The sequence below is a fragment of the Megalobrama amblycephala genome, linkage group LG6 (genome assembly GCF_018812025.1).
Source record: "Megalobrama amblycephala isolate DHTTF-2021 linkage group LG6, ASM1881202v1, whole genome shotgun sequence".
Classification (NCBI taxonomy): domain Eukaryota; kingdom Metazoa; phylum Chordata; class Actinopteri; order Cypriniformes; family Xenocyprididae; genus Megalobrama; species Megalobrama amblycephala.
The window spans coordinates 26,269,620-26,279,193 of record NC_063049.1 but is presented as its reverse complement, the minus strand read 5'-3'; the positions used below and the strand labels follow the sequence as shown (position 1 = coordinate 26,279,193).

Here is a 9,574-nt window from a genome sequence, read left to right as displayed (position 1 = left end):
TATCTCCCCCAATGCTAATGGATCTGTAAAGCATTACCATAAATCTAACCTCCCCCATAATATCAGAGTTCTTATGGGTCACTGACTCACAAGATTCTACTTGATGCCTTCACACCGTGTTAAAAGATACAAGCCCAGTAGCCTTGTGTAATTCATTTCTAATGCTACGCTCTAACCTTTCAGGTTGCACTGCTACCTAATAAGACATGTACACACATGACGTGAATAGGCCCCTTGAAAAAAACACATTCAAATATGAGTAATATCGCTTTGACAGCAATCTGCATAAATTCAAATGCAGCCTGAAGCATACACTGGCCTCTGTTTAAAATTCAGAATTATCCCTCTTTTAGCACACACACTATGGCATCTGTCCTCTAGAATTACTGCATGAAAAACGGCACCTCACTCTCATGCAAATGGCAAGTTTTGATGAAATAGTGTGGATTGTGTCAGATTCTCATCACATAGAGGTGTCTAGGGCCACATCCAGGTCTCAGGCAAAACATATTCAAGCATGTAAATTTATTGACTAATCTCGCTGCTCTTGTTAACAGGGCAGATATTCATATGCGCTAAGGAGGTTTATCAATTTTTAATAACTTATTTGAAATTTCATAAGGGAGATATGATATCTTAACAGAGAGAGGAAGAAAGCATGGCAGTTCCATTGATGTTGTTTTTATTAGAGAAGGTGGACCACAGAGAGACTTGGACCACCGAGAGATGCATCAAACGCACAATAAACCCCTGCTGAATCAGCATCGCTCTCAGGAGTTTTAAGAATATGTACAGGGAGTGCAGAATTATTAGGCAAGTTGATTTTCTGATCATATTTTTTTTCCAAGCACATTTTACCAATTCCAATCCACATCAATCTTAATAACTACTATTAATATTGTTTTTAATCATTTATAAGTGATATATAATTGTTCATGAAGGCTGGAAATGAAAAATGCCTTATATTCAGGTGTGCAGAATTATTAGGCAGGTTTTCTTTTACAGGCAAAATGAGCCAAAAAAGAGATTTAACTCAGACTGAAAAGTCAAAAGTTATTAAATACTTATGAGAAGGACGCAATACTAATGCAATACTAGAAATTGCAAAGTTAAAGCATGACCAAGGGACAGCAAAATGCTTATTGGGTCAGCGGGGTCAAACAAAAACAGGTGGAAAAGAAAAGACACATGTTAACTGCAAAATAATTAAGAATTAAGGTGAAGAATTAAGTGTAAAACAATCAGGAACCCTTTAGTCTCCAGCGCCACCATTTTCCAGAACTGTAATCTACCTGGAGTCTCCAGAAGTGCAAGGTGTCAGGATCTCAGAGACTTTACGAAGGTAAAGAATCCTAAAAAATGATCCACTCTTAATAAGAATCTCAAGCTGAAGTGTTATAAAATACATGAAGACTGGGTTTTTATAGGCCTTATAGACAGACAGCTTGAGAGTGACTCCTGAAGGACCAGCACCACAATCTCTTGTACCACTGTTTGAAGAATTCATCTTCCAGAATCTGGCAGTAAGTTTTGGAAGATCAGTTTTAGTCCATCTCTGCAAGACGGACATTTCAGGATAAGAGATGGACTAAAAGTGAACTCCCACACCTTACTGCCAGATTCTGGAAGATAAATTCTTCAAACAGTGGTACAAGAGGATGTGGTGCTGGTCCTTCAAGAGTCACTCTCAAGCTGTCTGTCTATAAGGCCTATAAAAACCCAGTCTTAATGTATTTTCTAACACTTCAGCTTGAGATTCTTATTAAGAGTGGGTTATTTTTTAGGATTCTTTAGCTAACGTAAGTCTCTGAGATCCTGACACCTTGCACTTCTGGAGACTCCAGGTAGGTTGCAGTTCTGGAAAATGGTGGCGCTGGAGACTAAAGGGTTCCTGATTGTTTCACACTTTATTCTTCACCTTAATTCTGAATTATTTTGCAGTTAACATGTGTCTTTTCTTTTCCACCTGTTTTTGTTTGACCCCGCTGACCCAATGAGCATTTTTCTGTCCATTAGTCATGCTTTAACTTTGCAATTTCTAGTATTGAATTAGTATTGCGTCCTTCTCATGAGTATTTAATAATTTCTGACTTTTCAGTCTGAGTTAAATCTCTTTTTTGGCTCATTTTGCCTGTAAAAGAAAACCTGCCTAATAATTCTGCACACCTGAATATAAGGCATTTTTCATTTCCAGCCTTCATGAACAATTATATATCACTTATAAATGATTAAAAACAATATTAATATTAGATATTAAGATTGATGTGGATTGGAATTGGTAAAATGTGCTTGGAAAAAAAATATGATCAGAAAATCAACTTGCCTAATAATTCTGCACTCCCTGTATATCACATTTAACAGAGCTGGTTTGACACTCAATATGTGACTATTACGGTTATCAATAGATTAAAATTAATTATATATGTCAAGTAATTAATTGAACTACAAAAACTTAGTTTAGTTTAAAAAAATTGTTTTAGTCACTTTCTGCTTCTTGTATTCCATCAGCAATATTTTGTATATAATTTATATATATACACTGCCTTTCAAATGTTCAAGGTTGGTAAGATTATTTTAATGTTTTTGAAAGTATTCTCTTATGCTCATAAATGCTGCATTATGTGACCAAAAATACAGTACAAAACAGTAATATTGTGAAACATTACATTTTAAAATAACTGTTTCTATTCTATTTTAATATATTTTAAAATTAATTTATTAATGTGAGGGCAAAGCTGAGTTTTCAACTGCCATAGTTCACTGACAAGCCACGCAATATCGCGTTCATTATCGAAGGCGATTCATCTGCGATATTGCGTGGCTTAGTGATCTACGGTTCTGTCTATTAAATGCCGCTCCATTTGAAAGCAGGTGATGGCGATTTAGCGGTAATCAGGGAACCGGCTTTACTGACGAAATGCGCGTGACAATCGCATGCGATATATCGGTCAGCCCTAATGTACATGTATATAGCATACATGGATTACAAGTTGCAGATCTATACAGGTGGAGCTGGGGAAGGTGGAGCGTTTCTGAAAGCGTGATGCAAACTGCTACAGCAAATGCTGACCAAATATTTCAAGGTTGAGCAGCGAGCTCATTGGCTACTGATACAGCAGGAACCAATCAGCTGTGCCCTATAGAGAATGACGTGATTGCAAGCAGATTGAGTCATGGACCTATCAGCCTGTGCCATCTAGAGTTTCATGACAGTGTATTATTAAGAGTGTTGAAAACAGTTGTGTTGCTTAATATTTTTGTCAAAGCCATGATACATTTTTTCAGGATTCTTAGACTAGAATGTTCAACAATAGAAACATATTTGAAATAGAAATCTTTTTGTAACAATGTAAAAGTCTATCATTTTTGACAAATTAAAGAGTCCTTGATTAATAAAAGCATTTCTTCATTCATTTTCTTGAATCAGACTCCAGAATTAGTTCATGTGTACTTAAAACTTTAGAGGAAGTTAAATATGGTGAGTGGCAATTAAATGGGCCTGAGAGAAAGATGGGAGTGAATTATGTCCCAGACGACTATGTCTCCCCAGGGGTGGAGGTATTTGTTGCTGTAATAGGAAGCATTTGGTCAGCACTGAGCAGCTGAAGTGAGCAATCAGGTCCGTGGCAGATTACCTTACCCAGACGACAGGCCTGCTGGGAGCGTCCTGATGTAACGGCACCTGACATGCCTTCCCACAGCTCCCTGCATGTGACTGTGTGTTTCTCCCTGTATGTGTGAGCATTTATTCGTATGTGTGTGATAGTTTAGGGTCTGCTGGTAAGTGATGGCTGGTGAATCACAGGTTTTGCCAATCTGGTGGGTTGGCATTTTTTAGGTGGAAAGAAATTATACAATGTAAAAACAAAAGAGAATTTGAAATTCCTCAACAATGTACCGCACACCTTACCTAAATCTACCCTCACGATTAAAGTTCTTTATTTACCCGAAAAGGAAGTGACAGTAGTGGTTCAGTCTCCTTAAGCCTTTTCCTCTATCAAAACATTCATGGCCTTCAACTCGGCCCCTCGTGACCCCAGCATCTGTTTGAGGAAATGGCCCTTATGCATCATGGACTAAAATGAACTTTTCCTGTGGCCTTGAATGAGAAGGTCATTAATGGGATATTATTCCAACAAACTCCTAGAGTTGCTATCACCATATCACACTCAACGTATCTACAAAACGCGTGCCATTTGTGTCCCTCATGTGTGTAGAAAAAAAAAACCACACCTTTTATTTTCATGACAGAACAAAATTCAAGTCAAATGAATCCATGTCAATTCCAAAATCAACTGAAAACTGTTCTTTACTGATATATCACAGCTTTATGACAACGCTGAGTTGTCGACACTGTCAGAACGAGGCATATGTTCATCTGACTGCACATAATTTGCTTAGTGACATTGTAATCTATGCAAATGATTTTTAAGCTGAACACAATAAGGCCCTCTCATTTCGTAACGTAAATAAGTATGCATGAACAGACAATTAGAATATGATAATGTAAATATCAATCAAATCGTGGGGAAAACATGTCAAAGCTAATTGCCCATCTATTTGATTGCCAATAGCCACAAGCTCTGTTTTTCTCATACAGTTTTATTCATTTTGAAGTTTACTATGTAGATGAACTTTGCGCTGGCTGTTTGTCAGGTCTCGATTAATATGGTACGATGTGTTGTTGAACAGTCTTACAGTGTGAACTACAGGAGCACCTTTAAATGTGCATTCTTGAGTGTCGACACACAACACATGGCATCTCAAACCAAAACCGTGGATCAATATGTCATTGTTTATTCTACAGTGTCTAAAAAACAGCATTGTTCAGCTTTTTTGTTAAGTTGTTATTAGTTTGTTTTGTGGACCTCACCAAATCAAGTGACACCAAATCAAAAGTCTGTCATTAATTACTCACCCTCATGTCGTTCCAAACCCAAAAGACTTTTCATTCATCTTCGGAACACAAATTAAGATCTTTTTGAAGAAATCTGAGAACTTTCCGTCCCGCCATAAACAGCTTTCACAACTGAAACTTTGACACTTCAAAAAGTTCATAAAGAGATTGTAAAACTAATCCATTTGAATTGAGTGGTTGAGTCCAAAATTTCTTAAAGGATTAGTTCAATTTTAAATGAAAATTTCCTGATAATTTACTCACCCCCATGTCATCCTAGATGTTCATGTCTTTCTTTCTTCAGTCAAAAAGAAATTAAGGTTTTTGATGAAAACATTCCAGGATTTTTCTCCATATAGTGGACTTCAATGGCCTCCAAACGGCTGAAGGTCAAAATTACAGTTTCATTGCAGCTTCAAAGTGTTCTACATGATCCCAGACGAGAAATAAGGGTCTTATCTAGAGAAACCATCGCTCATTTTCTTAAAAATAAATAAATAAATAGATAAATTATATAAGTTTTAACAATAAATGCCCATCTTGAACTAGCTCTCTTCTTCTTCTTCTCCATTAGAATTCCAGCAGTGTAGTCACTGCTAAGTGTATTACTGCCCTCCACAGATCAAAGTTTGAACTAATTGTTATATACTTGCACTAGCATATTGTATATGACAATTTAGTTCAAACTTTGACCTGAGGAGGGCAGTAATACACTTAGAAGTGTCTATAGTGCTGGAATTCAAATAGAGAAGAAGAGATCTAGTTCAAGATGAGCATTTATGGTTAAAATGTATAAAATAAAAAATAAATAAATAAATAAATAAAAAATTAGAAAATGAGCGATGGTTTCTCTAGATAAGACCCTTATTTCTCATCTGGGATTGCTGTAAACTGTAATTTTGACCTTCAACCATTTGGGCTCCATTGAAGTCCACTATATGGAGAAAAATCCTGGAATGTTTTCATCAAAAACCTTAATTTCTTTTCTACTGAACAAAGAAAGACATGAACATCTTGAATGACATGGAGGTGAGTAAATTATCAGGAAATTTTAATTAGAAAGTGAACTAATCCTTTAAGAGACTCAATCGCTTTATATGATGAACAGATTTAATTTAGGCTTTTATTTACATATAAACATTGATCAGTGAACATAAACAGAAGCTCAACCGAAACTGCTTGATGCTTGAGAACAAACCTCTTGCGGAAGCTCAAACATGCTGCGTAACACGAGAATGAACCTCATAGGTTTTCGCACACATCAAGCAAACTTGCTTGAGCTTCCGTTTACCACAATGTGTGAGTTGATGAATGTTTACATGCGAATAGAAGCCTAAATTCAATCTGTTCATCATATAATAAAGCGATCATGTCTCTTCAGAAAATTTGGACAAAACCGCTCAATTCATATGGATTAGTTTTACAAACTTTTTGAAGTGTTGGCTGTCTATGGAGGGATGGAAATCTCTCAGATTTCATCAAAAAGACCTTAACTTGTGTTCCGAAGATGAACGAAACTCTTATGGTTTTGGAACAACCTGAGGGTGAGTAATTAATGCTTCAAATAGCAATTAAACATCTAAAAGTATCTTTATTTTTATGTTTTCTAAGAGGAGTACCTTTCCTTTGACAATGAAGAATGCTGTTTTTCTCTGCTCGATTCACCACCCGTGCTTTCCCTCAGCAACTTCCTCATTAGTCCAAGTTTGGTATTGTTTTAAAGCGCAGCATTCCAACTTTGTGAACATTCAAAGTGAATTTTTGAGTCTCAACCAATAAAATGTGGTTTTCAAACTCACCGCTGATGTAAACAAATCGATCTTACTTGCGGTGACTGACAGATCCGAAGCGCTCGCACAAAGGCGCCTTATACAGCGAGCAATCCTGATTACAGTACTTCAAAAAATATAAGTATAATATTGAAAAAAAAAGTTGAATATATATATTTTCATATAGATATTTGGTTTTGATGAGGTGTGTGCCAAATTGAGTGTTATTAACAGGGATTTTAAGGTATGGATGCTAGGTGATTTATTTATTTATTTATTTTTTTGGAACATTCAGAAAACTTTTCTCAAAATTGACTTTGCAGACTCTATCAACTTCAAACAAGTGTAGCTCAGTCATTTTTTGTCAGATTCCAACAAATCATACATCAATTTGAACAACTATTTTTAAAAATGTGCTCATTACAATTTATTTTGCCAGCACGGTTCACATATGTAAATAAAAGCATGCATTTTATATTTTTTAGGTGGCATAACATACTAAGAAGCAAAGTCAAAGACATGTTTTGTCAAGGAATTAAGAATTAATTAATTAAGTCATTATTCAAAAAATAGCTCTGCCCATCTGCCTTTGGTTGGACAAACAGATAGTCCCGCCCCATAACTCACACCATTGGTTAAGTCAGTGTTGTACCAGGTCAAGGAGAAAGTATTTTAACAAAAATTACACACATCACACTTAAAACCGTGCCTACAAAATAATGGCCACAGTGAGGTCAAAGGTACACACCTGACATTTCCTGCTTTTCCTGCTTCTAATTGGCCAAGTCCGACGTTTACATTTTTAAAACCAGGGGAAGTGTGGCATTTACCCTTATATAAACACACAACGCCATTCGGGATGCAACAGCTGTCGAAGATTTACATGCCAACCAGTGCCACAAACTTGCATCATTAGAGTGTAAATGCTCAGACAGCAAGGTACCTGCAACATGTCACTCACTATATTTGTTATTTGAACAGACGTGAGTTGAAAGCATGAAATCTGGCAAGAAGCATGCAGGAGTGATTTGTGACTGTATTTTTAGCTCAATGCTGTTCATTTACTATTTCAGTTACAGCCATGATTTGTAGAAGATAAATTTCCATAGCAGCAGAAAAGCTGTGAGAGTATACGTTTAAATATTTAAAAATGCAACTGACTTTAGAACCTTGCGTGTTTAATGTAAATTGTGCCATCATTTGTATTTAGCAAATCAGGCATTTCCCGTTTTCACATATAACCTAAGGATACGTCAGAAATTGAGAAGCCTATAAATTACACGAAACAATCAAGTTCCCTAAATCAGCACTAGAGTTCCCTAAAGGCTTGTTCCATACTGTCGTTTCACATTCTCTGTCAAGTTTTTCCCTTTCAAACACACACACACTGCGGCACAAAAATGTACACTGTGATTTTCTCATTGAAAAATGGCTGTGAGCAGCGAGCACCTATGAAAAGCTACAGAATTGTATTTCCCCACATCATTTATTTTCTTTGGGCTGCCGAGTCTTTCTCCCATGCTTCATGCTCTGGCTGCGGTGAGCTGAGAGAGAACAGGACACGCCTAAAAAACCCTAAAGTGTCTCTGGTGGCCGGTGTCAGTTGTGCACAGAGATTGTGGTCCTTGGCCCCGACCCAAGGATTAGGTGTTCCAGGGAAGAGAGATTTCTTGGCCCTCACCAATCCCCAAGAGTGCTTTGGGAATTGTGTGTTTGTGTATATGTGCCTTTTCCCTCCTCCCTTCCCACCTCCTCTGCACTTGAGTTTTACGCCATCTTCCTCCTCCTCAAATGCCCACGATAGCACGCGGATGGCATAATCAGGGTCTGCCCTGGCTGGGTGGGTTTAAAAAAGACTGACAAAATGTAGCTTGGATTGCGAGGGGAGACAAATCTAGTAATATAGTCAAACAGAGCGGGAGAGCGAGAAGGGGGGAGAAAAAGAGAGAGAGAGCAGTCAAAGGAGTGAGTGGTGGGGGATCTTGGGCAAAGGAGGTAAGACAGGATATGAAAACAATGGACTCATTGTAGAGAAATGATAGTGGGATGAAAAGGAGATCAGTGGAACACAGCACCATCTACAGGCTGATACGACACACCATCAGATGATCACAGGAGGACGCCCAGAAGTGGGTGGGATGGCGTTTCCTTTCATGACTGGATATCATTTGTGATTGGGAAGAATAAATGATGAATTCACTGTAGTGATACGGGTGAAATCGCTTTGATAAGAGATGGATTATGTCGGTTTTATTGTTGCAACATGAGAAACAGTGAGTCGGTTTGAAACCCTCCTGACATGTTTCCACATAAAAGGCTTCGACAAACAAGAGAGAGGTGACCTATAGTGACAAAATGCATTCTTCTCCATTTCCTGCATTTTTACAGGCTGCACATGAGGAGCTTGAATTTCAAATGGAACAGTTGTACGAATGCCAGCTCTGACGCTTCCGCTCTGCTCCTAAGTCCCTCTTTCTGTTCTCCAGGTGACTGTTTTCTAGCCCCTCCACCTTTCCTGTGCCAAAAATGCCAACTGTAACAACAAAGAGTGGCAGATGCCAAGGGAATCCCAGACGAATGACCTCCGTGAAGCCGGCCTACCAAAGAGAAGCAAATATTTACCCTGCGTGTTTGAACCCATGGCGCGGTGCCACGACTGCCCCTCGGAGCACATACCGGGCCGATAGGCTTACTCGTCCTCCAACTTTACTCTCTGGGACTCCTGGGTACACTCTACATGACGCCAACTAAAGTATTCTCAATTTTCGACCATCACGTCATGGAGAGGAACATGTCAGAAAGGGGTATGTTTAAGGAGATATTAAAGGAATATTCCAGGTTCAATACTAGTTTAGTAGAAAAATCAATTGGCTCATCTCTCCTTTTCTTTAAAAAAGAAAAAGAAGGA

General features: G+C 37.9%; 1 long non-coding RNA gene across 1 annotated transcript in view; it reads left to right on the top strand.

The window, feature by feature from the left end:
* The first annotated feature begins 7,381 nt into the window (after positions 1-7,381).
* LOC125270230 overlaps positions 7,382-9,574 on the top strand; it is a 4,538-nt gene continuing 2,345 nt past the window's right edge. The window contains exon 1 of the long non-coding RNA XR_007185301.1: positions 7,382-9,470. This is a non-coding gene — a long non-coding RNA (uncharacterized LOC125270230). The remainder of the gene's footprint in view (positions 9,471-9,574) is intronic.